We start from the raw sequence: 13,548 nt of genomic DNA on the forward strand, positions 1-13,548 counted from the left end.
GGTATGCATAGTTTGCTTAAATATATTTTTTTTTGATTATTTGTTCTTCTTTTTCTGGACTTGGCTTAGTAATCCTGGTGCTGCTATTTCTATCCCCCACTGCATGACTGAAACACTGCACAGAACATTAGGGGAAGAAAATAAATGCACTTAACTGGGCATTCCAAAATTAATAATCCTGTTGATATTAGTGACTTAGGAGCCACAGATGCTCTTACAAATACTTGGCAGCCTCCAAATATTTGAAAATAATTAATATTCTCATCTGGTAAATGAAAACAAACAAAGTTACAGGTTTAAGTTCCTCTTACTTTTTCTTTTAATGTTGCTCTTTATTTTTAGCTTTCTTCTTTGTTCCCATGCTTCTCTGTTGGATGAAATTGCAGCTAGCCAAAGGCGTTTGCTTTTGTCACAGCCTATCATTATTTTGCATGGGAAGTGAAAAGCCTTTGGGTTCACGGGCAGGGAGTGCTCTTACTGTATGGCTGCACAATGCATAGCTCCAGTGTTCTCTGCCATAATCAAGGCTTTGCTCACAATTGCTTTGCTGGTATTTACTTCCTTGTTGTTGTTGTTATGTTGATTCAGCGCAAGGAATGAACTTTCTGTCACCTGCAGTTGCTCTTACGGTGCTGGTGCCTGCTGGTTGGTGGACGAAGCACAGGAAACCCCTGGTATGGTACTTCCAGGTAGCTCTTAGACCAGTTATCAGCCAGCACCACTATCCCATGTACATCCTGTGCCTTCCTGCTGGAGCTCCACCTGCACTCCCCCACCTCAGCACTCTTCATTGCTGATGCTAGATCCTCACTGGGAAGCAGGGTCCCCAAAACCAACATAGTTGACTATTGCCACTGGTAATGGCAGCAGCTCTGTGCTTCATGCACAAGCAGAAAGAGATGGTCGTTGGCACAGTTTGTGTACTGTTAATATTTGAAGTATGCAACTTGTCTGGGAAACCCTAATTAAGACCATTCAAGTCCTGCAGTGTTGCTCTTCTGTGGCTGGTTGTGAAGACTTGAAGATGTCAAATCTAGCCCTAAAGTCTCAGCTGTGAGTTTTCATTCTTGATGCCAGAACACAAAATATTCTCTGCTTTTCCTAAGCCCTTGAAAAAATGTTAAAAAACGAGTGACATCTGTCTTGCACATCTCTTCCTGGCATGCAAGCAGTGGATCTAATGACCACCAAAGGATATTTTAAGAGTGGAGTAAACAGCTTAAGAGGTACAGGCTTAAAAATTTGCAACAGTTTTAACTGCATAGGTTCTTGGGCTCTTCACTTTGTAGCTTGGTGTGGCTTTTAATCATCAGGGTTAATTATTTGAAATACAGGCTAAACAGGATATATAACCCTAAGTTCTTTAGTAACTTTTGGAAATCAAACCTTGTGTTGCATATACAATATATATACAATATACAGCTTTATAATATCAGGCCAAAAAAAATGACACTACCCTAGTTGAGACCTCCTTGGATGTATGTACAACTTCGCACGATGTTGTGGAAGTGTCTGATGTACAAGAGCATAATAAATCTCCTGCTGTGTCTCAGCTGTAGGGAAATGGCTCCATCTCTGAATTGTCCTTGCAAATGGTTTGCTATACTTGAGGGGCAAATTGCATAATTAGGCAATTAGTAGTAAAAACTTCACTCCTCACCACTGGAGTGCAACAATGTGCAGCTGAATGTATTGCTCATTTGCTCCTGGAAGTTCTTTTTTGCTTCTTAAACAGTCAGCACTGGTTGAGTAATCTATTTTTTCATATAAGAAAAACAGCTCTGATTACACAGCCGCTGCTCTCTGTATTTCCATCCTGAATACATCTCAGACACGTTTCTCCTTTCAGACCTACATGTTGAGTAGTCATCAATACAAGATACTTCGCAATTACCTCAGCTTGTTTCAGAGAAGGCAATTAAGCATGTGATGCGATTCTTGTAAAGCGATGTTTTGTTTTAATAGATCGTTTTGAAAACAAATTATGATGATCCATTGAACGCATGGCTTGAAGTGCTGCTGCTTCATGCTGAAATACTGCTGCAGCCACAGGTGGTAAATCGGCCAAGGGAATACATAGGCTGCAGCAGTCTTTCCAAGAGGGAGTATAAAGTGGTTGAGGAGAAAGTAATGGCATGGGGGAAAAAAGTAATCTTCCATCCCTCACAGAGTAACTCGTATCCAGAAGTAATTACATCACTGTCTCAATATTTCCAATGTCATCAGTTTTGATAATTATGTATGTTCCTGTCTGTAATAAGCAGTAAAGTTTACCTAAAACAGAGCATGTCTTTTTGGCAAGCCACTACATCTGCTTGGAAAGGATTATGTGTATTTGCTGACTCATCTGGCATAGGTATGTGATTATTTTACCTCATTAGGTAGAATTTGAGGAGGGTTTCTAAGAATACTTAGTTTGTCAATTTAAACAGTCCTGGGACCAGCAAGTTAGTAGACAGAATGAGTGTTTAATCTGTTATCTTTCTTCAGTAATAGAGCAAGATTAAGAAAAGGTTGAGGATGGACTCTGGAATGCCTGAATTTGGTCCGGTACTGCAAGGAATTGTCTGCTTGTGGAATTCATCTTAGGCTTTTTTGGTGCCAATTAATAATTGAGATCCCCAGTGTTTGCAAGCAGAACCTTTGCCTGATACCTCCCAGACTTTAGCAATGTCAGCTTCTGTGTTGATTTAGACATATATAGTTATGACTATTAAAGAGTTTTTTAAATTTTTTTTTTTTCTTAAGAATTTAAGATACACCTGCGTAAGGCCTGGAGCCAATTTAGTATTTTAATCAATAGAAACATTGCTGAAGCTATTTCTGCTAACAAAATTTTTTTGTGTAGGAAAAGTTCTTAGCTTACACAAGACCTGGTTTTCATTTTAAAATTAATTCTTCATTTTAGGTATCTTAAAACACATATTTCTAACATAGCTTCTCACTCCATCTCCTTATCTTCTCTGCGTCTCCATGCCAGCTGGCCAGAAAACCCAGGGCTTCCACAGGATGTCTGCAGAGGATTTTTATGGTCCATCTGAGTGCACGGGGCACCCTGCCCACCTAAGTGGCTGGGAAGGCAGGCAAAGACTTTGCCTGATCAGGAGCACAACTTCAGTGAAGGCCTAGGCCGTTCCCTTCATTGCAGAAGTGCTGGCTAATGCCAAAGCAGTGCAGTCACTGCAGCGGGTGGTTGGAGTCTCTCAGCACCCACTGATCCCATATAGGGTTTGGGCCTCCTCTGCGGCCTGTTCGTGCGTAAGTTGCCAGGGCCAGCAATGGCATGGAGCCACCACATACTGGCTTCCCTAGGGGAATTAAAAGCCATCTTGGGCCAGATCTGCTCTGTCCGCTGTGGCATGGGCTGGGTGGATGTGTATCAAACAACTCAGGAAGGAAACAAAAAGGTTTATCATGACATAGATCCCAAATACTCTTTTCTCCCTTTTACAAAGGTTTATTGGTGTCACAGTTGGCTTATGGGTATGTGATGGGAAAGGCTAAGGGGGCACATGAGGAAACTGATCCCCTAAGTAAGGTAACCTCCTGCGGTAGGTCCCCAGGTTAGAGCAGCTACCCCATCCTTCCCTTGGCAATGGAAATAGCTGTTCAAAATTTAGAGTACTGTGGCCTAAACCTGCTTGTGGATCATGAGTGACCCTCAATGCGGTCCTTACAGCAGACTCAAGTTGACATTGCACATCACAGTTTTGTGAAGGGATTGACTCGTGTTGTCTTCCCACTTTTCAGACACAACGCAGCATCTGGGTTTTCAGAAGGAAGTACTCAAGGCAGCCTAAAAAACAAAGCCTTCTGAGCTGTTCTGTGTGTTGTTGAATATGCAGATTCAGAGGTCCAAACCCACAGTTAGTTTAGAACATACTGACTAGAATATTTCAAATCCAATTCTTCATCTTTTAATTTCTGGGAATAATTCTGTTGACATCACTGCTGACATAGAAATTGTCAGTCTTTGAATTTCATTACTGTCACTGTGGGTGCCGTAGTAATGGGAGCATTATAATGCTTTCAACTCTTAGAACACAAAGAAAATCTCAGCTTTTTTTGAATTACTTGTTTATTCTGGCTGAATTGAGAGAAAATTCTAGCCTTTGCTTTTGTTTTGGGTATCAAAATTAGAAGTTTGGTTAAATGGTAATTTTATGCAATCTTTTTCTGCAACTCTAGATTGTTTCTTACTTACCACAAATGAAAAACAAAGTGAAGTGTAGCAAAACTTGAAAATGCTAGCTTTTCCAGATGTGACACTTGAGGACCAGATGTTCGCAGAAAAGGCTTTTGGCTTCCTACCAAGATATCAAAAATGTTCAGAACAAGTTAAAATACATTTTATTAATTGCAAAAATCTGAACAGTATAAGAAAATTCTTTGTGAAGAAAAAGAAAATTATTCTGACTGTATTGTATTACACAGATTATAAGGTTTGAGTTCCATACTCAGACTGGTACAGATCCATAATAATTCTTAAATCAATATCTAGTACATATTTACACTACTGTTCAGGCAAGAGAGCTTAATATTGCCTAGATTGTTACCACAACTTTGAAAGCTTGCAGTTCTCTCAGACAAATCACCTGAGATTAAGCTTTTAAAAGGTTTACATTAGTTTTAACATGTACATTTATTCATTCATTATTTCAAATTGAAAGAAAACACAGAGCAGTCTGGAAAAATCAAGTCATGTTCTCATACTGGTTACATTCTGCTAAAATATTTTCTGAAATTAAACAATAAGTGGAAACTTACATTTAAAGGATATGTGGATATATAAATGGTGAACTAAATTTGTTTTAATAATCTAACTGCAGGCATGGAGCATTAGAAATACTAACCAATGAAAAGAAAGACTTTAAATGAAAATTGTAATGGTGAAGTCTCATTTTTTGGTCAATCTCTAAAAGGACAACAAAGAGAAGTAGAAAACTTGCTACTCTTTTAGGAAATAAAAAAATAAAATAATAATAAAAAAAAAAAGCCGGATGTTTCTCCATGTACAACCCTTACAGCCATGTCTAGAAAACGGGAGTTGTCTGTATCAGATAAATCCCTGATTGCATGTATTATTGCTTTACCAAATTTTTCAGACCTGGCAGGATACACTTTGAGCTCATGTTTGGAGATAAAAGATAACATTTGACATTCACCTATACCACATGGAATGTCAACTCCTGCAAGCTGAATGCAACCCATCCATGTTGACTTTTCTCTGGGGCAGAAACTCCATGACACAGTCCCTGTGTGGTCGTCACCCTTCCCTGAGCGGCTGGTCCAGCTGGTTGTCCAACGGGTTCCTGCCTACAGACAGTAAAAATCAGAGACGTTTGCTGCAGGTGAGACTGAAATGGAGCTGCATCCTCCTCAAATGTGACTCTAATGGACTCTGAGCGACCCAGGCAGTGTTAAAGTCATTAATTTGCCTTCTGGAAAGTGAGTCTAAAAACTTGCACGGTTTGCTTTTGTTTCGATACTCTACTAACATTCATTCAGAGTCCATCAAGATGAACGAGCAAAATACTGTGTTAATGGTGAAGAAAATATTCGTTTTCTTTTAAATTTTTCAGGCTACCTATTTAAGTTCTTCCTTAAGGGGAAAAGAAGAAAAAAAAAAAAAAAGAAAAAAAGGAAAAAGTGATTGAGTAGTTGGTTTGAGTTCCATACTTTTTGTATTGGGCCTAAAATGGTTTGTTGAATTTATTCCAAATTGGTGCTTTTAGTTCCCACATACCTCTTAATTCCTGTAAACAAATTTGTTGTTGTTTTACACTAATTTCAATATTAGCGATAGAAATAAGTAAGGACTCTTTCTGTGCATCAAATCTCATAAAGCAGGAGCTCAGACTGTGCTCCAGGGTTAAATTATTAACTATGGTGTATAACACTAATGACAGAAATAGCAAGGTAAAGAAATCTATATATATGATATTTATTGTTTAATAAATAAAATAGTTCACCAATGACTAATACAGGAGCAAATACAATTGGAATTGGAAGGAAAAAGGACACAAGATTAGATTTTCAAATTTAGTGTAAACTAATGTTAAAGGAATATTGAGTTCTTGAGGTGCAAATCTTATCTCTTAAATCATTCCCAAAAATTAAAGATACAAAACCAACATTAAAATGTTATCTTCCAAAGCAGAAGGTTTAGAACTTTTGCTCAGCAGTCCCCCCAGCTGAATTATTTGAACAGTAAAACTACATGCCTACCTTTGCATGGGCGCTTCAAAGGTGGAAAATGCATCGTATACTAACTTAGCTTCTGAAGAAAAGGAATCCAATTGTGCAGAAGAAATTACAGCACTGAGTAAAGGAAAAGATAAGGGAAAAGTCTTTATGGGCCAGTGAAGCTTATTACACCTTGACTGCAAAAAGCAGGACCTCTGGGATTGTGTTTTTGCCTCTTGTTGTGGTGCCAAGTCAGGGAACGCACCTACAGGACTAATATCAGTCGGTCACTGGCTGTCATAAATCCAAAATATGCTACTTAAACTTGAACATCTGTACATTGCTAATTAAAATATACAATTACCATGCAAAGCTCAATGGTATGAGGAAGAAATATATCTTGGTGTTCCTCATTAAGGTCCAAGGTGAAGTCTAAGACATGCTGATAGTTTTAATTGTGGTATAATTTTGCCTGGGGATGACGTATATATTTATAATGTGGTGATGCACAATGCCTTTCAGAAGGGGGAATACATACTTAATGGTATCTGCATCCTCCATTGTGGATAGATGGTTAGCTTTTTTATCTATCTGAGGTGACAGTATCTTCTCAGGACATGTGGAGCAAAAGAAAATACTATATTTTCATTATTACTGCCTCACTACTGTAGTGTTACTGCTGAATCTGATTGAAAATAGTAAAAGTAAATGAATGTGGAATGGGTGGGAGAGGAAATGAGGTAACTGACAGAGTCAATCGTTGACATAGTCTAAAACTTTAAATTTATGGCTCCTGGAGCCCCAAATGCCATCTCTGGAAGGAGTGAATAAGGTCTTTCAGTGGAGCTGTGCTGGTTACCCTGGATCCTACAGGCTTGAGGGCTTCTGGAAATGTTTCCTGTTTTGGTGTTGTGAGGGTGCCTGTAACTCATGATTAGGTTTCCAGACCGCTTTGTCCATGTTCATGTTTGGGAGAAATCTGAGAACAAAAAACAAGTGCTCCATCATCTTTTGTTTTTCACTTGAAATGTTTTTATAGAAACCAAAAGAGTCTGCTGGACTTCTCTGAGGAATGAAATAGGATAGCATGAAGAAATAACGTGTTTTTAATGTTTGTTTGTTTTACAGAAGATAAAGATGACAGATATCACTTGTTTTCATTTGGAAGTCACTTTCCATTAGAGCCACTCTTATTTCAGTGTCTAATTTACCCGTACACAGCAACTTCAGTTGTGAAATTTAGTCATGTAAAATATGCCGTTTGTATTCAGGCTGCACAAATATTACAGCTTTTTGTAGATTTTTCTTTCTTAACAGCTTTTAATATGAATTTTCACAGTCTTCCACCAGGGCAGTCTGTTGTTTTCTCTTCTTTATATTCCATTTTTCACTCCGGTTGCCTCACTGCCTCATGCAGACCTTAAAACACATGCTATTCTTATTTACCTTGGGTTGTAGTTTGTGTCTTTTTTCCCCCACCCCCAGCCAGGAAGCTAAAAACAGGGTGTGCTTTTAAAAAGCAGGAAAGTAGCTTTAAGTACCTTGATGTCTGTAAGATCTTCTATTTAAAAAAAAAAAAAAAAAAAAAAAAAAAAAAAAAGCATGATTTCCTTGGACACTGTCCAAAGTTGTGGCTTTGAAAAATGATAATTTTAGAGTCCCTGTCCCAGTCTAGAAGCGAAGCTTCATCTAACAGCACAAGCAAGGACTTCCTTTCCTCCTCTCCTCCCCTCCCCACTGTGACTTACAAATAGCATTTTTCCTGTAGGATAAATAACTTCACTAAAATAGATATATAAACCCTCTGTAAACCTCAGTCTGTTTATAGCTGAAATCCAACTGTTATTTTGCAGCTGGGCTCTGCATTGTATACTGAACCTCGCAGAAGGTTGTTAGCTTCTCTGAGATCTTAGTTGGGTGCGTTTGTTCCTTTTGAACAAGAAATCAGCCTTATTCCTGATCTTTCTCCATGCTCATTTCTACACGTGATAGGTATGGTGAGGCTCATTAAAAACACTATGGCAGAGGTTCCTGGGAAGGTGGCGTGAGTCCTGCTAGCATGCCTCTGCTGCTTCCCTGCCTTTGTGGAGCAGAGGAAGCAATTACAAGCGGGGTGAGCCAGAGGCTGGAAATCATGTCAGATGAGAGAGGCTTGGTGGCACTCGGCCATGGCGTAACAACAGTGAGGCGTGCACGTCCCCAGGCTACGTCTCCAGCGGTCAAGGTCATCAGCCACATGCTCGGTAATAGAGCCCATGAGGAGTACCAGGCTCCCTACTGGCCTTCCTTTGTGGCTTATTACTTGCATCATTCGAGGCAGGTAGGTTAAGCCTGTAAAATGATGCTTGTGCTGCTTGGTCCCATTTTACTGCAAACACAGAGAAGGGTTTGGCCAAACAGTGCCAGTCCCTGGAGCACTCCTGACCCGTGAAGGGAGCTGGGGCCTTCAGGTGCTGAGATAATAGATACCAAAGCAAAGCTCCATGGATTGCCATTATATTCCCACTCTATTAACCCCTGTTGCTTTGCTTTTTAGATTTCTGAGGTCAAGGGGGGGAGGGGGAGAGAAAAAAAAATAAGAGAGACAAGATTTGTGCAGGATGTTGGATGTTTCGTGGGTGAATTCAGGACAAAGCTGGTATCTTCATTTCATAATAAGCTGTGATTTCCAAACTATGGGTCATGGTCATAACAAGTTCATGATTTTTGAAGGTGATGTTTCATGCCTAGAAGCACTGGCAAGAAACACATTTACAAAGCAAAAATTTGGGGAAGCAGTCCTCTCTTTATTTTGACAGAGCTACTCTTAGGTGCTGACCACAAGAAAGCGAAGAGTTGTGGAGACAACTGGAAAATTATGTTGCCCTTCCAGTTCAGGTCTTGTTGTCAGAATATGCAAGACTCAACAAGATTAGAGCAGTTTTGCCCTTTAATTTAAACAGATGCAAGTGGGAGTCACTAGCAGATTTGCATCATAACTCTGGTTCAACCCTGAGTCATGGGATTATTTCATTCTGCTATATTCATTTTTGATGAACCACTTTGCTCCTTGTTTATTAGGGAGGGTTAAGCACTAATTCCTCAATGAAATACTTCTCCCCTGTTGAAACTTGAATGGGATATTTTCCAGGATGCAATCTCAGAAACCACCCTTGGCACAATAGCTGTGCCAGAAATGCCTCACCAGGAAAGCAGATTGCCTGGGGGTGGGGAACATTAACGAAACGGGGAGGGGGGGCTTTTTGAGGACTACTTATATTTTGATCTTCCTTCTCTTGTGACATCAGTCAAAATTTTTCACACTGAATGAAGTCAGATGTCACATATTTCTTTGAACCAAGCCATTAGAATTCCCAGCTCTTGCTCAAGCAGTAGACGAGACTCATTCCTCCTTTCTGCTGAGGCAGTTTGACTATTTCACGTGGTAGAAAGAGTTATTCAGCTCATGGCTTTCCTATCTGTGAACAGCAGACAGGACCTTATCTGCCTGACTGTTGAAGCAACCCCAGGACAAGGTGCTGACTGTGGATTTTTACAGGAACCTGTGTGTTCAGATGCCTAAAGGGCAAATTGGGCATGAGCGCAGAAATGGAGTGCCTCACCCACATGTGCTGAGGAGTTGGCCCAAAGCATCTGCAGAAAACAAGCCATCTGCACAGTTCCAGGCTGCAGCTGCTATAGCATCATAGCAAAACACTAAATTGGAGCTTAAGAATGAGGGCTAGGGACTAATGCAGTGCATAAAGGAGCCACAGGCGAGCTGAGAGATGTAGAGAGGCTTTTAATTCAAAAACCTCCTTGAGATCTGTAAGATGTTTCCGTAACTCCAAACTTTTAATAAAGAGAAACGTTTATCCCAGGATGGAAAACAGAAAATACAGTTACGTGTAGGCTTGACTGTGGCTGCTCATGCAAATGGAGAAATGGATTTATTTTTTCAAGTCAGTGTACTTAACCCAGAGTAGATTTAAAATGTAGAAAGAAAGGAAAACAAGACCATCTTAGCCTGGTACCGATTTCCTTTTACATTTTACCTATGTTTAAATCTGTGTTTCTTTCTTTCCTAGAAATGTGATCCTCCCCAAAGTAGATTATGTAGCTATAGAAGCAAGACTGCACTGCTCTTGGAAAAATCTGCATGCCTTTGTGCTTACATTTCTTCGCTTTTGCGTCTGAGCTGAGCCCCTGACAATTGAAAATATTTAAAGAAGGAAAACTAAACTCCAGTGAATGTGAAAGGCATTTGCACAAAAATACAAGCTGCCTTCCCTTGGTCTTAATAGAAAATCCTTAAAAGAATTGCATATGCTATATCGATAAATACAATTCCTCATTCCCTCTATGCTCGTGCGCTAGTTCTGAAAGTCTTTGTTTCTATTTTTGTCTCCTCACTCTTTATCCAAATAAAGATCTGTAAGTAAGTAAGTTTTCTGTCTGTCTAAGCTCAGCAGCTACGTGGTCACATCTCCTCCATATCATTTTTCCTGTGAACTTTCAGTTCCTTCTCCTTCGCTTGGAATAAAATCAAGCACTCTGTTAATGGCCAGGACTCTGCAGCAGGAAGACCCTACCACATCTCCTCGGGGCCTGTGCATGCAAGAGGTGAAATGCTATCGGTCTCGTGGAACTGTGATGAGTAACTTCAGAGTCACTCTCCTATAATAGAAACTTAGTTTAAGAGGAGAAAAAAAGTGCTGGTGTGCCTCAGTGCTTTCCAAAGCCTGTTTTTGCCATGTAAAGTCAATTGGCTGTAAGCTGTGGGCCCAGCTTGGCTTCAAAGAGTGCCTGGCTCTCCATTCACAAACTAAATGCTCTAGAGAGCTGCCAAATTGGGGAGATTATTCTGTCTCGTTTTCTGGCAAGCCGCGGCTGCGTGTATCACTTCATTTATATGCTAATTGAGGCCAAGCCTCCAAATAGACTCCATACAATATCTGTGACTTGGCTCCCTCTCTATGATTATTCTGCCTTCCAGCAGCTACAGTGTGTGCTCTGAGCCGGAGGAGATTTAGTAATGTCTTCATCTACCAAGTCCCAAATCCTGGCCCCAGCTTTCGGAAACTGACGGCTGAACCAGAGCAGTGCAGCTCACTTGCATGAAGGATTGCCGTGCTGCTGTGAAGGTGAGCTCACAACATTTGTTGATGGTAACTCTCTCCCTGTTCCAGCTTTAAGGAGATGCTGATGTTTCTCGTGCCAGCTGGTGTAGTAAGAGGTTGCAGAGGGCATGGGTAATTACAGGGATGATGTGTTGATGAGGTAAAGCAGCCAGTTCTGTTAGCTCCTCTCTTCTGCTGGCTCGTGTGTGATTGAATGGCAAAAGCTCCCTTTGCTCGATTTTCTGTCCTCTTTTTAAAGCTCAGTGAACATCCTGCACTGTCAGTCATTCCTTGAGGAGCACTATGTAGTTACAGAAAGAGCAGGTACAAAGTTGAGGATGAATTTTTCAGCAAATGGGACGCTTGCTGCGGGCTGAATTCACTGAATGTTTCACCAAAGGCTATTGAATGTAGGGTGGGAAACATATGTGCTTGTGGTACAAAATCTTTGATTTTTTTCAGAAGGAAGCTTTAGTACCTCCTTCTTAAAGCAGGGATGTGACAATGGCTTATGAGCATTTCTTATCATTAACCCCAGGGATCAGAGCTCTCTGCTAAATTCTGAAACTTCCTTATATCATTTCCATACTTCTTTGAACTTTCTGTTAGAAATCTATCAAGGTGTGTTTTAAAATATCTTGTTAAAAGAGAACTGAGCAGTTGAAATTTAGGAAGTTCCCAGCTGGCAGTCACCTGTACAAACCCTTTGCAGACCTGCACTGCAGCACAAGCTGTTACGGCAGCTTGTATGTGGGAGCACAGAGTTACAATATGCCTAACTTTTGATTACCCAGTGAAAAAACGGGATGTCACAGTCCTGGTCCAGGTGCCCAAACAGGTGCTTCATAGTCTACCGGAGAGCAAGAATGGCCAAGGAAAAGCAGTTGACATGAACATGACAAAAATTCCTGTGCTCTCCCAGGCCAGGTGCATGCTCACAGCTTTGAAATAAGGAATGATTTGCAATTGGGATTCGTGACTTGGGCTCAGGCACCTACATTGTCTGTTTGTACATGGGGGATTTGCTGTTCTTCTCTGAGTTGTGGCAATGCCCACCTCTCCTCTAGGAAGTGGAGGGGTATCAGCTCAGTGGGAGTTTCCTGCCTGAGGCAGTTCAAATTTATGCTTTGTGTGCTGGGTAATTGGTTTATCCAGGGCACAAGCTGGCACGGAGACACCCCACACCTCACCTGTTGACGTGGCCAGGAAAGGAAGGAGGACTCATGAAGCCACAGGCAGATAAAGCAAGAGGGAGCAAAACTCTTTTGCCCAAAAATGAGGCAATTTCCTGGGATGGACCAGTTGTGGGATCTGCTACTTCCCAGAAGTGGTTGAGCACTTTTGTAATCGGCTCATCACTCATCAGAGGAACCTTCCATGGGATTTCCGAAGCCTGCCCCTGCGTTCACTGTACTTTGTTACTGGGAACACTGTACTTTTTTACAGAGAACAGCTGCCTCAGGGTTATGACCTGTTGGCTGGCAAAAATAGGTGCCAGGTGAGGTTCCTGCCAGGGCATGACTGCCAGGCTGAAGAAATGCCTCTGCCCTTGTGCAAGGAAGTGGCTCATTTATTTCCATGACACTCTGTTCCTTTGTGTGCTCCATGGAGCAGGTTTTGGCAAGCAGTGTTCACGCAAGTCTCTCTGTTTTAAGTGGAAAAGCTCCAAAGCTGATAAATTTCCTGTGTCAGAGAAAGGACATCTCTGTTCTAGGCCAGGATGCTATCGTGAGCATCCTGTTGCTCTTAGTGCTGCAGTTCTGTTACTACTGGAGTACGATGCTCACTCCTTAGAAGATCTGGAAGTTTTAAAATTTGTTAATTTCTTTATGGAGTGAAAGGAACTGTCTGAAATGCTGTTATTTTTACATTTATATTTTTCTTGTCAACCCTATTGTCTCTACTTGGACTCTAACGGGATGTTTTAATTTGAGAATGTTTGTGTCTGTGGTATCAGACACTGCCTGACACAGGATGCATCCTATCTTACAGTGCTAATTGTGTTTAACTTAGAGCAGAGGTTTTAACCCCAGACTCTCTCAGATGGATAGGGCAGGAACATGAACACAGGTGTCCATTGGCCAAGACCTCTCCAGTATGAAAACAGTTTCCACTCAGTGACAAAAACGATGGCTTTGACTGAAAGGTAAAACAAACAAACAAAAAAACCTTCCAAAATACACTGGATACGTTTTCTTACCGTGTTAAGGTTAGCTGACAATACCGGTTAATTTTGAAATGCGTAGAGCTATGTTTCACAAAG

The 13,548-nt window shown here is 40.8% G+C and overlaps 1 protein-coding gene and 1 long non-coding RNA gene across 9 annotated transcripts in view; one reads left to right on the plus strand and one right to left on the minus strand.

The window, feature by feature from the left end:
* PHLDB2 (pleckstrin homology like domain family B member 2) overlaps positions 1–13,548 on the plus strand; it is a 116,780-nt gene that overhangs the window by 26,151 nt on the left and 77,081 nt on the right. For 6 of the 8 annotated variants that reach the window (XM_072024503.1, XM_072024481.1, XM_072024476.1 and 3 more), the window contains exon 2: positions 11,162–11,309. The exons of 1 other annotated variant lie outside the window; for it this stretch is intronic. The gene's annotated coding sequence lies outside the window, so the exon portion shown is untranslated. Of the gene's footprint in view, positions 1–5,335; positions 5,352–11,161; positions 11,310–13,548 lie in introns of those variants that run through there. One more of the 8 variants, XM_072024473.1, reaches the window with a different exon arrangement.
* Positions 2,777–6,389, minus strand: LOC139998829 (uncharacterized). The gene is made up of 3 exons (XR_011803827.1): positions 6,229–6,389; positions 5,166–5,316; positions 2,777–4,307 (listed from the first exon to the last, which is right to left on the minus strand). It is a non-coding gene; the product is annotated as an uncharacterized lncRNA (long non-coding RNA).

The sequence above is a fragment of the Anas platyrhynchos genome, chromosome 1 (assembly GCF_047663525.1).
Source record: "Anas platyrhynchos isolate ZD024472 breed Pekin duck chromosome 1, IASCAAS_PekinDuck_T2T, whole genome shotgun sequence".
NCBI classification, from domain to species: Eukaryota; Metazoa; Chordata; class Aves; order Anseriformes; family Anatidae; genus Anas; species Anas platyrhynchos.